This window comes from Anopheles moucheti, chromosome 3, assembly GCF_943734755.1.
Source record: "Anopheles moucheti chromosome 3, idAnoMoucSN_F20_07, whole genome shotgun sequence".
NCBI lineage: Eukaryota > Metazoa > Arthropoda > Insecta > Diptera > Culicidae > Anopheles > Anopheles moucheti.
In genome coordinates, this window is record NC_069141.1 from 56343 (window position 1) to 74589 (window position 18247).

An 18247-nucleotide genomic window follows, 5' to 3' on the forward strand; every position below is an offset into this window, starting at 1 on the left:
GTGTTTCCTTTATTCGTGACCTTGGGGTTATACTTCATGACAGATTGAACTTCAAATTGTAACTTGATGATGGCTTGAAGACAACAGGACTTTAGGCTTCATAATGCGTGCTACTTCTGATTTTATAGATCCTTTCTGCCTGTGAACATTATATTGTAGTCTGGTTCGCTCTATTCTTGAATCAACTCTATCCACTTATGATATGCTTTGTTGTTGCTAGCTTTTAGGCATTGAAACACTACACTTGAACGCTAACACTAACCCTCTTACACCATTCTCAACGTTACGTAATAATTGAATGAACCCTATTATTGCACAGTTGATTTCCAATTACTGCACACTATTAAAATCGCCGCATTCTATCATAGCACACTCGTCGTGACTAACTTGTACAGTTTTTTTTTAGTTTTCATCACCAGCCTGATCAGTAGAAACTCCTTGAGAATTTTATTTAATTTCGTTCCTCTAGCAACGTGAGATTAGTATTTTGGCGTCTGCGGAACTTCGACCTAACGCGAAAATTTATCGTCGATTTTGGAACACTTAACAGCACTTTGGAACCAGTGCATCCTCGCGTTCTTTGTGACGTAAACGATCTTATTTGATGTCACTAAACTCTGGGAGGGAGCCGTCAATGCTGACATCTTCCGACGGCTTTCCGTATAAAGGAGGTATGGCGACGACCGTTTGGAATGTATTGCGAGTTTTTGTGCTTTTATTTTCTTGTACATGTTTACAGGCGTTTTACGTTAGATTGTTTTCTGTGTTCGGGTAACTTATCGGTGGGCCAACAACCGACAGGCTAACAAAGATTGTATAGGTAATTAAATGATATAAATTCGCGAGCAAAATATAGTACATAGTAGCTGTTAAAAATATAAACTTAAAAATCGCTATACAAATTTTAGTTGGAGGCGACGCATAACGTTTCCATGGTAACATTATTTCCCACATCCATGGATCATTTTTTTGTGTGGAGCATTTTTGATTTCACATCTCTTCTTTAAACTCCTTTCTTTCAACGCGTTCTATGATCCCCCTCTATGAGCCAACAATGTATTTTTCCATGTATATTTTGGTTTTATCAAATGGACCAAACTAAATGGACGCGCAATTTGAGAATTTTTTTAAGTGTTGCCCTTGGGTATTCGCGCGTTTTCTAGCAGTTTTCAATCGGATCCTTTACAAGATTTTCGAAAAATTTTAATCGTGTTCGGTGATACAGTGTGAAAGGTTTCTTAAATGACAAAACTGATGCAAAATCCTATTCGACCCGTACGTAGCACTTACTTCTTCTTCTATCGGCACAACTTTAAGAAGTATGGGCCTGACATTTCTGTGCCAAGTGCCAATAAGACTGGACTCAATATCCTGATTAATACAAATCAAGGAAGACCAGAAATGATCATTGAATCCACGAAGATAACAGCATAGAAAAGGATTCCATGTTTTATAGCAGCTTATAAAGGTATTTAAAAAACTGTTTGACTGCTTGATTCGCTGCAATTTTTCATGTTTTTTACTAAAAGAAATGCGAGAGTGTTTCAGGAGCAGTTGATTCATCTCTGTTGTTTACTTTTCTAAAACAAATTTATCAAGCCAGGTAACCAGGAGTCTGTAATCAAGTCCCAATGGTCAAGATGTCATCAAATGCAAATAGCCAAAATACGTAATATTGCCATTAACTTCAGGAAAACATCTTTTGAATGAAAGGCTCGATTAAATCATAGGCAACATTCGTCAGTTTAAATCACACCAGCCAAGAGAATTGACTTCCATCATTATATGGATCATTGTACTTCACTGGATATTTCGGGTTTGCGATTGCAGTCCATGTTTCACCAGTTTATGTTTATGTCCATAAAATTAACAACTTCCACCAATTGGGAAGAAAACCCCTTTTTAAACATCTTTAATTTTACGTACACTACGGAATTCTGTTGCATAGCCCTGTAACCAACCGATTAGCCAGTACTTCATTTAAATTTGATCCTTAGATGTCTGGTGCACTTGTATGGATGCTCGTGCAAATCATTGTGCGTTTAGAATTGACGGGTGGAGAATTCTCGTGGTAATTTGTGGTAATTGCCATTTGGAACGAGTATTCGACTATGAGTTAACAGCACCTAATCAAATTTTCCATAAAACTCCGGAAAAGTATTGATTTTAATTGTGAATTAATTCTTTGTGGGAATAGATGTTGCGACAGATGCCAACCTCAAATGGCTAATCGATTACGGTTGCCGCCTTATACCCAGAAGGTTTTATGAGTTGTTTCATCGCATATGGTTATTTAGTTCGTTATGGGCTACATGAGACAGCGCACTGAGATAACGGAGGAATTTCCGAATAGATTGTTGCGATTGTAAAAAATGGGTGTTTGAATGTTCGTATCGCGTACACACCGGGCCAGCAGTAGAACCGTTGATCAGCTGATAGCTAACAGTAGTGCGGTTCAGGACGCTTTGAAGCTATTTCCGCGACGTATTAATCGCGAGGTTAGTTTACTATATATGCTTTCTTGCATGGTGGGTAATAGTTACGACAGCTGAAATTCAATCTAGCGGTCTTATGCCGTCTTCATTCGGTTCCCCGAAAACCTGTCTAGCTAAACGATTATGTGGAGGAAATCGTTTTCTTCGCCTACGGATATGACGGAAACATTTTTTTTTTCTACTGTTGAGCTCCAGGGCTGTTAGTGTTTGTTTAAAACTGGAATTTGGTTTGTGAGGAATTTAATAAAGTTAAGGATAAAGTTATAGCACAATTTCGCCGTCTAATCGTTTCGCGTTAGTGTATTATTGGTTCGTCGCGACACAGTTCGAAAAATCATTCACACAGCATAATTGATAAAAGAGAAATATATTCTTTTGCAATAGTACCAGGAATTGTTCATTAATGCGTTCAGAGCCCTATCACACAAATTTGGGTAATGCTCTATGGAAATCGCCTTGCACGTTTTTGACACGGCGCTGAATGTGTTAAAAAGCGAATCTATGATGTATTTTATTTTTTTCTTCACTAGGATTGTGGCAGTGATTTTCAGAAAAAAAAGAACAATCCTAGACCTGGAACAAATTGCGTTCTTCGCTCTTTAGAAACTTTATCACTACTAACAGTGGAAGATCTAGCGGCGTTCGAAGTAGGCGGCCTCCTCGTTGTACGGGGGCCTAGGAAAAGCTGTATAGTAGGAATAAGAGTATGAATTATGCCAACAAAGTCTCCGAAAAGCGATGCTTCAACCCTCTCCATTTGTTAGAGGAGGCTTCTCATCCGGCCATCTGTTTTCACAGATGTACAGGAGCCCCACTTCCCGTCTGTCGATCCACTAACCTGTTCAAAGTAAGACAATTCAATTACCCCATCCCACGACGTCTCATTAGAAGGGCTTCGATAACACCATTCATTCCTTCCACCTCTTCATCGACATCAAGGCCGCATACGACAGCATAGCCAGAGTAAAACGTTACGACGGAATCCCAACCAAAATTATCAGACTAGTACGAATGACAATGACCAACGTCACATGCCAGGTGATGGTGGATAGAAAACTATCAGTGCCCTTTGCTATCACAAAGCGCCTGCGCCAAGGATATGGGCTAGCTTGTTCAGTTCTTGTTGTTGTATAGTTTTAGTACTTACATACGCTTCTGAGACATGGACTTTGACATGGAAGCGGCTGTAGCGCTTAATAAATCAGTAAGTAAGCGTGTTGTTAATTGACGGGTCTGGACGTGTCCGGGTAGAGAATTGAAAGGCTTTCCATTTTACGATGTACGATATACGTTTGCTTTTCTTCTCAATACTCCGGTTACGTAATGTTGCTTGTCAGTCAGTTTGCTATAAATTACAGAATCATTTTTAAAACAACCATAGAAATTGAACTGAACGCAGCCTTGCAAAAGATTTGAGCTTGTTAAAAGTGTCGCGGGCCCAAAAATTGATCACGATGATTACTCGATGAAAATTTTGTTCATCGTTAGCCCAAACTGCTGAGAGTGGGGACTATTCAGGTCCACTTTAGGGAGGACCTGAAACGGTTGCAAATAGTGGCCCACACCCGGATTTTACTCCCTTGGGGAGCGTGTCGTGTGTCGTGTCGGCAGGAGAGTATGTTTTAATTTTTCTGAATCGTTACATCATAGTACCCAAACGAAAATTGGTAGCGAATGGAATGTGACATTCCAGAAATTATTGAAGCATTTCAAAATAGATAAAATGCACTATTGAAGCTTATCGATACTCATTCCACCTGGCTAATTGCAAGCTCTTCATATGTTGCAATGACCGCTGTCTATAATGAGCGATAGATAAGTGTAATGTTTCGCCTCTGATTAGAAATATCATTGCATTTTTAGTATCACGTGCCCTATTGACATACAAAGATAGTGTTAAAAACACTTGTTGTTACATTTTCACTGCATGCTCAAATGCACTCTTAAATTTTGTTGTCGTGTTGGATTGTTTACATCAAGTTTATCAAATGCAAACTACTTTGTTTCAAATTATTACGGATTTTGTATGTGGTATGTGGTACCGCATTTTTTTTTTTCAAAACAAATATCGGTCAACTTCCAACCTATTTTAAGTGTTTACGACTGCCTCTAGCGACTATAATATTGCCTCATAGTTGAACTCTTTATCATATTATCGTTCCTCTAAATACTGCATCATAAATAAGTTTGAAAATTATAAAAGAGCAATTTTGTGTCTAAGCTCAAATTATTACAGCTGGTCAGAGGAGAATCAGCGTCCTTTCGCTCTTACACGGTCCCTCAGCATTGACTGTTGGATCTAAATTCGTTCAAAAGGTGTTCTGTTGCATGTATGTCTTCTTTGTTCTTCTGGTAAAACCGTTTAAGCTGCTTTTTCATCGCTTTTCCTTCACTGGTGGATCTCGGCATTAGTATTTCAAAGTTTTTGTTTCCTTGTAAGGCGATCTTCTGGAGAAGCTATAGATTGTCGTTTGGTATGAGGTTTATAGGGGAAAGGGGAACAGAATCAAATATGGAATGATGTTCAGAGATAGAAACGAATGAAGTTAATACAACAGCACTCTGAACAGGGTAGAAGAGATGTAGGAAGGAAAAGAAAACCATGAACCATTGACGCACCTAAAACGCACCACAACTGGTCAACATATTGTGGCTGTAGCAGTGAAATAGGTGCGTATGGAGCGAGTTTGATAGTCAAACCTTATGCTCACAAGTGTATATACAGAAAGAGAAGTTAGGTTTGTGAGAATGAAGTTGAATACACATTCTCTTTCTTAAAAAAAAATTCCTCTAGGTTTTATCTGCTTTGCTGTTTTGTATAGTTGTGAATGTATGCGTGAGGTATCACGAGCTATTCAAGGTGAATTCGTACAACTGCTATCATTCACAAATGCATAGTGTATCAAGTGCCGAAATAAAGGACATAATATCTAATTTCAGAAGTATTGCATTTTTTTCTATTGGTAAGACCAGCAGTTTTCCATTGATTTTTTTGGGGCGGCCAGATGGCAAGATGGTACCGGAGCCGGTCTTCACACGAACGGACCGGACTAAAACCCCATCATTACCAATCCCTCGTAGCCAAGGATTGACTATCCGGCTACGTGGTACAATAAGTCGATACGGCCAGACCGTTCTAACGAAAACAAAAAAAAGACCAACAGTTTTTCTGTTTATAGTGTTTCGTTTTTTATCCCAATATATCCCAATTTAGCTCCCAAGAGTCACAGACACTATGACATAATCTATATTTACGGAGGTAAATTTTCTTATTACCTTCCTACCACGAAAAATTTGAAATTTCAGCAAATGAGCCAACATGGTGCATAAAAATAACGGTCAACCAAAGTCAAAACATTATAACACAAAAAACAAGTGTTCGGATGTGCTGTGAATGGATTAAAAATGTAAACAAAAAGTAAATAACCGACGAATCATTTGCTTGAAACCTAAAACGTTACTACATACCAAAATAAAATCTTCAATAATATAACATAACGCAAATATGAAAAACTTGGATATAACGACGATTTATGGTTAAACTAATTATTCAAAGATTGTGTCTAAATTTGTCTGGTTTGGTTAGATTATACAAAAAATGTTCAATGCTCTTATTGCAATATGTTTTTCATACTTTCTACCCAACTGTTTCAATTGCATATGCGAACCTGAACTAGGCAAATAGAAACGATTTAATTTTTTTGTATTGTTACAACTGAATTAATTTTTGTCCAGTTACTCCTATTCCATCAACCCATTGTTTTCTTCATTCAAACGCAAACAACAGCGATTCCTTTGCTCGCGGAATGCGTCAAGTGTTCGCGCTTGACGCTGCGCGTCTCAGAAGAGTTGAAACTTTCATTCGGCAAGGTTGGATTTTTGCTTCGCGCGCTTGTTTAATGTAAACGTGGCTGTGTTTACTTTTTTTTATTCCTTCGACGACTACTCACAACGAAAGGTGCGTGTTTGGTCGCTGTAGTTTGTGCGCGTGTTATGCACTTGTGTTTCCTCAGTTTTGTTTTGGTTTGATGGTGCATTATTTTGATTGTGTGGGTGCACGAGTATGTGTGCGTGTATGTGTGTGTGTGTGTGTGTCGATCCCAGACCTATAATCTCTTCGGAGGGTGATTTGTTCTGTACGCCAAAGGCGCGTCGTTGGGTTAGTGATCTGATGTCATTGCGTATTCCATAGGAAAACGCCTATTACTTAAATAACGGCATGGCTATATGTTTAGTGTCTTCAAGCTGTTAAACTTAAATTTCATTCCTTTAACATAAACCAAATGGTTGTGACTAATTAGATGTTGAGGCTAACGTTATATTGTTGGTTATGAATTCCTGCGTGAATCAAACCGAGCGGAACTCGAAACATTACGCAGCAGCTGTGTCTGCGTGAAAGTGAAAATCGCATAAATTTCACCTTCAACCATAGCCAGGTCCGCATGCCGGTCAAAGTGACAATCAGGTTCGAAGGAACGGTTTCGTTGCTGCTTAAACCAATCTCAACAACGATGCGCGTTGTAAAATTCATCTCGTTTAGTTGAGAAGTGCGTATGCTGTTTGCTTTGTGAGGTGCAGGTGTGTTGGTTCATTTGTGAAAGTACCCGTTCAAGCAATGGAATGTTGTTGTTGACCGCGCAGTTTTGACAAAGCAGAAATGTCATGTGAGTTAAGTTAATGGAAGTGAGCTACCTTATATGGTAGAACTACCCTTTTCAATGGAGAAGTGTATAATGGGGAATGGGCCATCGTTTCGTACTTTTGTTTCCCGTTACAGATCACCTTTATGTTTGTATGTTAACAACGAAACTCGCCCAGTCAGATGCACTGATAAGCGTTTAAGTGCGTTTACAAGATTTCAAACTACAGCGATAAAGATTTGTTAGTCATGGCGAAACTTTTGCCGTCAGAATAGAGGCAAAGGTATACCAGGACCGTGTTATTCATCAAACCTGGATAATTTTTACCAATACATTGAAAAATGATAACAAGCAATAAAAATTCACCGTGTGCACCATTCTAGTATTGAGTGAGCAAGCCTTTTCGGTGCGTAGTGTACTAGTAATAGGTTGTACGCAGACGAATAGGCATTATCGCTATTCTCCAAGGGTCTTTGTTTACACTACGTTCGCAAAAATTACCGTATCCTCTCAAACCGTTGTGTATTGCTCGTAAGTTTACGTCGTTCTTTTGTGTACTGTCAAATTATTTTATGTGAGCGCTACGATTCGAAGGGTAGGAGGAAGATCAATGATTGTTTCCGATTCCGTGCAGTTTTTAAAGTCTCAATAGAAACTTCGTACCATTACAATTACCCAATAAATTAGGAGCAATTTAACAATTTTTTTCTGACTGAAGGTTTCTTTTAATTTTCTATATTGTTTTTTTTTTAGTTGGTAGAGAAAAGGAAGAAGTGTGTTTAGTTTAAATGATTGATTGTTAGAAGAGACGGTGTGTTATTGTTGTGTTGGTAGTATATATTAGTATGGGTTACTTTAGGATTTGATCCCATAGGTCTTTTTCCTTTGTTGCGTGGCCGTACCTTTTCCATATTGCGTGTGTTGGTTTCAGGCAGATTCCAATACGGGGGCTTGTCTTATACTATATAGGAAAAACTTTTTAACCATCATCTACCACAAATGAACGTTTAAAGAGTACGGTGCTTTGGGCAAGGTTCTTGAAACATCATACAGAAGTTTCTGTTCGGTTCAAACGTGGTAAGATACATCAATATCACCTTCCTATTAGATCAAAAGGACTGAAGGTTTGCAAAAAGCTAAGGGGAAGAATGCTCTACCCTTCCAAAATTTAAAAAATACGAATGGGAATGACTTTAATCGTTGGCCTGTAATATCGATATTTGTATATTGAAATCATGCGATCCGTAAATCATTATCATTCATATATTGAAACCATTATGAGGGATACTAAAAAAAGGAAAAGTAATAAAATCGTTTATACAGACTCTAGGAATATGTATATTTTTCCGGAATGCATATCTCTCCTGAACAGTATTGCACAAACATACGCGCAAAAGCGATAACACACGCATAGCATAAACAGTACGAGAGAAAAAGAGTACATTGTGGGGTGCGCGCAATGGTCATTATACTTAAAATTACCTAAAATGCGCACTATGCAGTGTGTGACAGTGTGTGTAAATGCGCAAAGTTTGGCAAGTGTGCACAGTGCGCAAAAGCATACGCTACTACATCCTACAAAAGTACAGTGTGGCTAAAGAGTACAATTTTTGCACTGTACTGTGCGCAAAATACAATTTCGTGTGCTGTACGCACCTTGCGTACAGTAGGGCACTTCCCAACACTAATTTTTACGTGTTTTACCAAAGATAAAACTTTTATCTTTTTTTACCTGTTAAAACAGTACTGTTTCTTCTGCCAGTGGTTTAGGTCTGGCATTTTTGACTTTCTATTACTTTATTTAGCCGGATGGAATTTGAACCGATCCGTTCGGGCGAAGACCGCTATCATCATGCCGCGTTCGTACAGTACTGTTTCAGCAGTTTATTAAAATGGTTTAATAATACATAATATACAACTATTTTTACTCATCATAAACAGTCATGGGCTGCCAGACCATTTCTCGGTCATATGATTCTTTTGTTCCCGAGCAAGTGTTCGATGAGGAGTGATGAATAGGGATAGGGATGAGAGTTAGATTGTGGATGTTTTCTTTTCGAAATTGAGCTCATTTTATCTTTAAAAAATTGGTCTTTCATTCTTCCGCCGTCAGTATTGCCCATCGGTATCGGTATTTCAAATTTGTTTTGGAACTGTTATTTCCGAACTGCGCGAGTAATCAGACACCCGGTTAAATGGCACCTGGATAATCGACGCTCCACTGTACCATATTTTCAACATCCATTCATTTTGAGCATATTCAGCCAGAGAGGATGGATCTCTCTTACGACAACAATTAGCTCTTTCAAGGTTGCTCACTCGCTGGGAAGAAAAATCCCCAGAAAAGGATCAGATTATTTAATTTTGAAAAAAAAAGATGAAATATATAAAAAAAATATCCCCAAACCTGTTCTTTTTTTCATCACCATGATCATCAGAGTTGTCAAAACCTGTTTCGCTTCGGCAGTTTGTGATGTCGTGAGTGTTTAACGTCTTGGTACGGTGAAGGTTATTTGGTTGTAGTTTTAAAACGGTTTAATTCTTTTCTTCAAGATATGCGTACGAGTGGTTCGATCATAGCATAGCAAAGATGTCTGGAGACGTTGCTACAATTGTAGGTTGATACGAAAATGGAATGGAATGGTTTCTTTATTATATGTCTCGTAATCTGATAAAAATGGGCTACAGATTGTCGCTGGTAGCATCTCAATCGAGAAGATATAGAAATTGTAAAGTTTACTGCTATTCCATTCTGTAGATTGTTGAGTTTTAGTTTTTTTATGATGAAGGCAGTTTTTTTTAATTTAAATTACAATAGTGCTTCATTCCTTGTAGATGTTATACTTTGGGTGGATTTGAATAGATTGCCGTCATGTGTACACATTTACCTACTTGATTATCAATAAGCTCTGAATCACCACTTTCACCATATTCGTACGGCAATAATTTTGCAATTGGCCTGCAAATAAAACACTGACATGAATGCGTTACCCAGTGAGAGACTTCTTCTTCTTGGCCTAACGACCTAGTAGGTCAAGCCTGCCATTTCTGGCTTACTAGATTTATTTTACCACGTAACTGCATAGTCAATCTAGCATAGCAAACAAATTAATGTGGACGGGATTGGCTCCGCTATCAATACATCACCTGGCCGCCTCGGTTGTTCGTTATTTCATTATGAACGACTAGGCCATATTGATTAAATTCCGTAATCTTTAGCATTACTAAATAAACCCTAATACAGCCTTAATACCAACCTTATAGATAAAAATGTGTTAGCCACTAAAGTCTTCTTTTTGTATGCCTTACTAGATACGGCTATAATGACCCGTTTCGTGATTGTCTAATCCGTTTAAACAGCCTGTATAATCTTTTCGATTTCAACCTTTACTTGGCCTCTTTTCGCTCCCGCTCCCGTCTTACTAACATAAGCTTAGGTTAAGTTTCACTTAGTATATAATTAATTTTTGTTAAACTCTCTGGACGGACAATTTTAAGCCAATAAATACACATGCAAACATCTGTGTAGCGTGAAAATTATTCAAATACTTCGGTTTGCCTAATCAAAATTTCAAGAGTCTTCATCAAATACCGCAAATCCGGCACAGGGACATCAAACCCAAGTACACATTAATTAGTGCATTATGAAGAGGTGTGATACAGCCGCAAATAAAACAATACCCTCACGGCTAATGCATTCGCGCAATCGCTTTCATGGAGACCGCAATGTTGGGCGCTTTCTTCGTCGGAACTGATTTTGTACATTTCATCTGTCGATGAATGGGGGATTGTATATGTGATATTTATGAAGCCACATATAGCCATGGGCAATACAGACTTACTAAATGGTGGGCTCACAAGATTATTTAGACAAACAGTTTAAATACTTTCTAATTCCACACTCCTGATGATTTGTGTTAATTGTAATTGTAATTAATTTATTGATCAACAGCTTTGCAGTGATATATTTGCGTTATATTCCGATATGGATACAAAACATGCACTTAACTTTTCCGTACATTGTAATTGTAAACGCGCTTGAAAATAGCAAGCGTGGCTGCGCTGTATATTCCTAACGTATTTTCGGGAAGGCGTAAGTAAAAATGCACTCGATGCAGACATGTTACGGCAAAGCACAAACCAAATTGGCACGACTCTCGCGCTGCGATCAGTTCGAACGAGGTCAGTTTGCAAAACCATTACGTGAATATCCTGGTTTGCTAGGACGGAAGCTCCATCCTCGTGCATACAGTGTATATGAAGGAGAAAGTGTAGCTGAATATAAATGATGCACGTGTTTGGTTTTATTTTTCGTTTGTGTCCGATGCAGCGGGGGTAGTTTTAATATACTGTTACTGTTATGCGTGCCTTCGTTCGGTGATTTAGCGTGAAAGTTTGGAAAGCTTTTGAACCAAAAAATCGAATCCCAAATGGATAGGCCAAAATTAACGTGCGAGCTCGCGCTAGAAGTGCGTTTTCGCATCTGTTTTGGTGTTTTTTTGTGTGCTTGGCGAAACGCAACGTTAATCATTAGAAGCCACAAAGAGTGGTCATGTTGACGCAAAGGAAAATCAAAACTGAGTGTGAATCCGATCCATAACCGAATCTAAGGTTGAAGTTTCTAATTTCTAATTTATGGCAGAGTAACTGAAACTGGCTAATTGCAATTCTTCGTGCTATATTTTACTATTAAAAATTAATATCTTGTGGTTCCTGTGGGGAAAGCAAACAATAAACATGAATTCTAATTAAAGCGGTTCAACAAAAAAACACTTGAAATCATAACTGAGTTGAGTAGAATTGACACATGATACAAGAAATCAATGTAAAGTTGTATATCTCCAAATTTTAAACCATATAAAAATTTTATGCATTATCGTTATTTACTACCATGAATTTCTTTAAATCCATCTTCTGAACCTCTAAGCAAAATTCCCTTTATGAAGTAGCTCGTAACATTCATGCAAAGAACATCTCAACTACGATAAATAATGCAACCGATCGGAAAAGCACTTTTCCGTTCGTTCACCGCCTTTTAGAGTTTTCTCGTTTTCGCACGACCGCACTGGAGCATGATGGCGATAAAAAACGATTTTTTTTTATTTCACCATCGGAAGTATACGAACAAGATTAACAAAATCACAGTTGATACTGCTCGAAAGAACAGAACGCAAACTATTCGCAATTAAATTTTAAACGAACTTAAAGGCGCGAGTATAGATCGAAAATTTTGTTAAAAGGTTAACTAGAAAAGCGAAACTGAATAAAAGTGACCTGCGAAGGGGCGAACGAATGGAACCTGGCGCCATATGCAGTAACTTCCACTTCAGCGAGCATAAGCACTGCTCGCCGAACGTGGGCTGATGAATTATTCAATGTTATGTTAATGTAAGTAGACCAGCAACTTCGTTTTTCGTCGGAGCTGGAATTCTCTGATGATCTTCTCAATGGCTGAGCATCCAACGAACCAGCCAATCCGGTAAATGACCCTTTTCACCGAGTTATGATATTTTGTTATTTTCTCTTTGCATTTTGTCCTCATGGTCAAAAATTTCAGTTTCCGAAATGCCGACCCCATAAAAAATTTCTCTTATACGTTGTAAGCCAGTATGCATAATGTATGTTTTCATTCACAGTCCAAATGCCGTGGATACTGGCGTTGTACTTATGCTAAAAGCCGCTGCTGCTGTACAAGCCGATCCTTAACCGCTGCTAAGCAGGACAGGTGAGGTAATCTAGAGAAAATAGGACCGCTTGGGTTTGTACATTCGTTTTGTGATAATGAATTCGGTTGCCATCCTAGTTTGTTGATTTAATTGCAGGAAGAAGTATGTGGGAGTTTTGATATGCCCTTGGTTTTAATTGATTTTTATTTTTTAACATACAATTTGTGAGTGTAACTGGGACGACGTTCTGTGCGCGTCCAATTCTACTTCTTTATTTTTTTTTTATTTTGGGCCTCATGTCATCTCCAATGGATCATTTTGATCGTGCACATTGGATGGAGGAAAGTTGTAAAGCGAAAGTGAAATCAAACGGGTTAATTTGAGATATTTTTCTATGTTTATGTTATGTTTCCCCTACACTAAAAATGTAAAAAAAAATTTTTAATGAAAACAAAAAAAGGAATTATTCGAATAACCAGATGTATATATTGTTTGAAATATAATAAATTTAAAGTTAATCGGGGGAGCGCGGTCCGGTTTTGCATTAGTACCGTCGCCGTTCTTTACACGACAGGACTGAGGAAAATCCCATCCGTACCAAACCCCCGTAGCAAGGATTGACTATCCGGTTACATGTTAAAAATAAGTCGATACGGCTTGGCCGTGCTAATGCATAAAAAAGAATAATACAATCCGGTACCTGTATTAATTGACAGATACGGACTGAAAGCCTCAGCTGTCTAAATTATGGTATGACCTCTTTCTTATAAAAACATAAATACTTTTTCACAGTACTTAAAATTGTTGTGTTAAATGATGCAACATTTCTCAACTCAATCCTTATAAATTAAAACATATTCCTTCGTATCACAACGATACTGCTCGTTATGGTTGGTTGCATCATTTAACACAACATTTTTAAGTACTGCGAAAAAGTATTTATGTTTTTATAAGAAAGAAATACTAGCTGCATGTCTATATGAAGTAAGCCTGAACGATGAGTGTTACGGCCAACTGAAATTCGAACTGACATTAGTCGCGGTAGGCGTGACAGTTGGGTTTCGGTTAGTTGGGTATTTGGGGAACGGTCAACGGGAGAGTGTAGAAGAGTTCAGTTGGAAATAGATAGAGCAAGGAAGCGGCAGCTAGGCTAGGAACTGGACTAATTTTTGAATTCTATTTTTTTATATTACATCAGTGTCTTCCTTTCGGTTATCACCTGTATACATATAAGTGGCAAAAATATATCACAAGAATTCCTAAATCCGTGGTGCAACAATGAGATTGATGGATGTTCCCAATAAAGAGATTTACAAGTGTTTTAATTTTACTCTTACTTAAGCGTCCGCCATGGTTACAAATGGAAAAATAGAGTTTTCTGTCTAGACTTGGTGACGAAAAACTTCAATTCAAGGATGGTAAAAAACATCTTACACATCTTGGTACGTGTTTTGTGTAGCTAAAACGATCTATGCGTGGTATTTTTTAATGTTACCGATAACTTGGACCAACGATCATTCCACTGACGATGCAGATGGCGACAGTAGATGGGAAAGTTGATGTATAGAATATTATTTCTTTTAACTAGCAAACGCAAACAACTAACGAAAGCTCCATAAATGCTAGGATGCTATGCTATAAATGCTATTTATGTTATGAGCTAATAAGGAATATGCTCTTTATAGATGTGGTAGTTTATTTGCACCTTGCAGATCATGTAAACTGGGTGCTTTGTAAAATATAATTTTGAAATTTAAGAGCTGTCTATTAGAAGCATGCCTCATGATTTAGTTGTAGAATCGATCCTGATCTACGAAATTACCCCAAATCGATTCCGATGTTAGGTACTTGGCAACCAGCAACCGAGCATGGTTTTAATTTTCCAAATGCGTGATGATGATTTTTTTTGCGATGCTTTCGAATATCACGTTGTTGATTTCTGTGTTGTTTTACAAACTGGCTGACCTTCCTCCACGATATAAGAAAGATATAGTGGGTGGTAGTGGTGGTGAATAAATTAATGAGATTCACCTCACGCTGAGGCCTAAGACGTTGGATTATCGTGATTCGTTTCGAATGGCCGAAGATCCTCTTCAGTTGTGACTTCTTTCACTGTGTTTGAAACGATCGTTACGGCAGAAAACCGGTATGCAAATGTGACACATTCCAATCAGAAGACTACTATCACGAAAACATCGACGGTGTTTGTTTTTTTTTGTTTATCTTATATCTCATCATCTGCTGGGACATTTTGTTTCCAAGACCTAAAGTCGTCAGGCATCGTTCCAATGGTGATGCTCATTTACATTAGCGCATATCTGTCACCTTAGCAGCTTTAACTGGAATGGGTAAACTAAACACACATATATTGCGCACTAACCAGCGCAAAATGTTTATGTTATACACTGGGAGCTGTTCAAGTACCAGACATGCAAGTTAATGATATTTTGGAAAAAGCGTGGGTTCGCTCTATTATAGCATGTAACATATAGGGAAGTATTCATGATTTATATTTGTGTTAGATAAAAAAACAGTTCTGTCAACGCTCTTCGGTTTGTTTGACCTATATTAGTCGTTTGTTGTCAAATATAGAACCAGTAAATAAATGCTGTACTTTCTGTAGCAGAAATGGAGGAGCACTTCATGTTTAAAAAAAATATAGTTCTTTGCCATATGTAAACAGTGTAGCGAATGTTTTATCCGTTAATTGTACGGGTCAAACGATCATGCTGCTAGTTGTAGAACAGAATAGCTGCTGGAATGTCATTAGTTACATACCTTGAAAAATCCCAAAAACAAATGCCATTAAATCTGTTCTGCTACACTGCAGCGCTGTGTTACATCTTCCAGTGAGAAGGTATGAGCAGAATTCTTCAACAAAGTCACCAAGTGATATACTATAATTCTCTGCAAAGTCTTGGCCTACCATTTTTGTTGTGCCGTCCCAATGATTATAAGAGGAAAAAGTTTAGTTACCATCCGCTTAGTTTAACTGTTAATGCTCGAGGGCACAGTTTATTCAAAGAAAAACCTGTTAGGAGTTGCTACGTTCTAGACCGCAACTAGCGTTAAAGCGTGTGGTACATCTGTGTCTGTAGTTGTTTTTCGAAAATACAGACATAACACAGAAATTAAAACACGCAGTTTTGTTTGGTGGATAATTACATATAGAACGCACGTGTGCAGTTGCAGGGAACATTGCCTGATGGAGTTTGAAATTAGAGGTATGTATGCAGACTGGTGTAACGAGTGGTGATGCCAATTTGCAAACGAATTGGTCAATTTGAAATATGCTAGAATAGTTTTGTTCAAATGTGGAAAACAAATAGATATTCTAGCGATATTATGGACTTTTCCAATTCACCTGCAACGGCTCGGAATTTATAAACTAAAGCATCATGTATATAAACTCCCCTACGTCATGACATATGCCGTGCTTCAGTCGCTCTTGTTTCGCAGTTACCTTATTCGCTAAGGCGCCTCCGGGGAGTTTTTTCTTCCATCCTACCCTAAAGTTGTCTAAAGTCCTAACCGTATCTGTTGATCTATTTCACAACTTTTACTAGTTTATCTTTTGTGCATAATAAAATTAACCCTTAAAAAGCTATTTTAAGACTATTTTTTTGTCTCTTTCATCTTATAGTTTTGCTGTATTTGTGTAAGTGTATAAGTGTACATTGGAGTAGATGGTTTGCCAATCCGGTTTAAATAGCGATACGAAGAATGACAGGGCTCAGTGTGACAAATTGAGCAGCATATGCCAGATAGATCTAGCAAACGACCTATCGCTACATATTTGCTATACAAGTTGAACCCATGAAATAAAGTATGCACACAACGTGGGCACCGTTAGGCTTATTAAATGATCCACTCTACTGTTGTTTCTTCGATGTGTAGTGCCCACATCGCACTTCCGTTTCCAAATTCTTTGACCGGTTTTATCTTCCTATGTTGGAACAAAAATCATCAACTTCACACAAAGAATTGGTGGCGTTCAATTTGCCATGTACTGCGTGCGGAAGGATAAATGAGTTAATTTTCTAACTCCAAAATTGTAAAATCCCGCGATGGTCAGTAAGCTAAGCAGACAATAAATATTAAAATTCTGATTCTCATACCTTATGCTTCTAATACAAATATACATCTCGGAGGCAAGAATGTGGCGTCCTAATAAAAAGTCGTTAGAGATCTCCTTATCTTTCTTAGGGATCGATGGCTGATCAGAATCCGGTAAAGTACCAAAGACAGCGCTTATGCGCGATGCAGTGACACAACAATTTAAACTTCAGACAATTAATCGCTTCCATGCTACTTTTGCTAGTGCATGCACACAGGGAGATCAATTTCTAAGAAACTGATCGGGGACCAATCGTCTGTAAAACGTAACGTAGAATCCTGTGTAGAAAACGGAGTTAAAAAATCGATAATGACACACAGGTGCTGTAATAATGACACAGAGGTACTTTTTGCTCGGCCGCTTCGAAAAAGCATTTCCATTTCATTATGCTCGGTTTTCCTCACTAGGAGACTTGGGTATGGGCTGAAAGCCGCACATATTATGATACACTTCTGGCATTCGGGTTTTCATGTTCACTGCATCATGTTCTTAAGTTTAACATTATTTTATTAAATGCTCAGAGTCATACGGGAAGCCTCACGAAAGCAACATTAACTGATTCTACTACTTTAATATATAATGCGTCGTAAGCTGCTCGTGGTTGAGCTCCATCATCAGTCATTTTATTTGGAGTTGTTAGATCTTACGACGTCCAAAGAAAAGGAGATTTACAAATGGAAGGGCACCTTATCAAGGGGGTATTCAACCGGAAGTTGGTAGTCATTTTGGTAATCATTTTTTCCTACCATTCCATTTAAAACGTGCTGTAATAGTGTGAATATAATCGTTCTGCTTGATTGATGGCTAATAATGGTTGATCCAGTTTATGGTAGCTCTTTCCAACACCCGACTTTTAAAGGTTGCGTTTAAAAAAAAATGGTGCAAACAAATAACAAAAAAGTATATGAAGCACTTGTGCGTCCTTCGACTACTAGATTTCTATTAAAGCTTGAAGCATGTGTAAGAATGCGTCAGATAGTTTAAAGGTACTAGTGAAGGAGTTGCATTCACTCGTCACTGGTAGATTTAATGACACTTATTTGTTTTACTTACTGTTGACCTTTACCTACCACGGGTTACTAGTAATGCTTTATCGCTTTACCAAACCAACACCCAAAACTGTGCAGTTTGCAAAATGAGTAAGTGTGCCAATTAATACGAAAGAGGAAAAAACTAATTTTATTAATACATGAGTGTTTGCTAGTCGCGGGTGCGAGCTGTTTGCACAATGAGTAAGTGTAACATGAGTAAGTGGAAAATAATATACATAGTGAACACGATTTGATGCCGTTATGCGGCAAATATTTGCGATTGCGACTTCATATTGTC

At 38.0% G+C, this 18247-nt stretch overlaps 1 protein-coding gene across 1 annotated transcript in view; it reads left to right on the forward strand.

The window, feature by feature from the left end:
- The first annotated feature begins 6440 nt into the window (after positions 1-6440).
- The window catches only part of LOC128302345 (rho GTPase-activating protein conundrum), a 32039-nt gene continuing 20232 nt past the window's right edge, over positions 6441-18247 (forward strand). The window contains exon 1 of the mRNA XM_053039152.1: positions 6441-6453. The gene's annotated coding sequence lies outside the window, so the exon portion shown is untranslated. The remainder of the gene's footprint in view (positions 6454-18247) is intronic.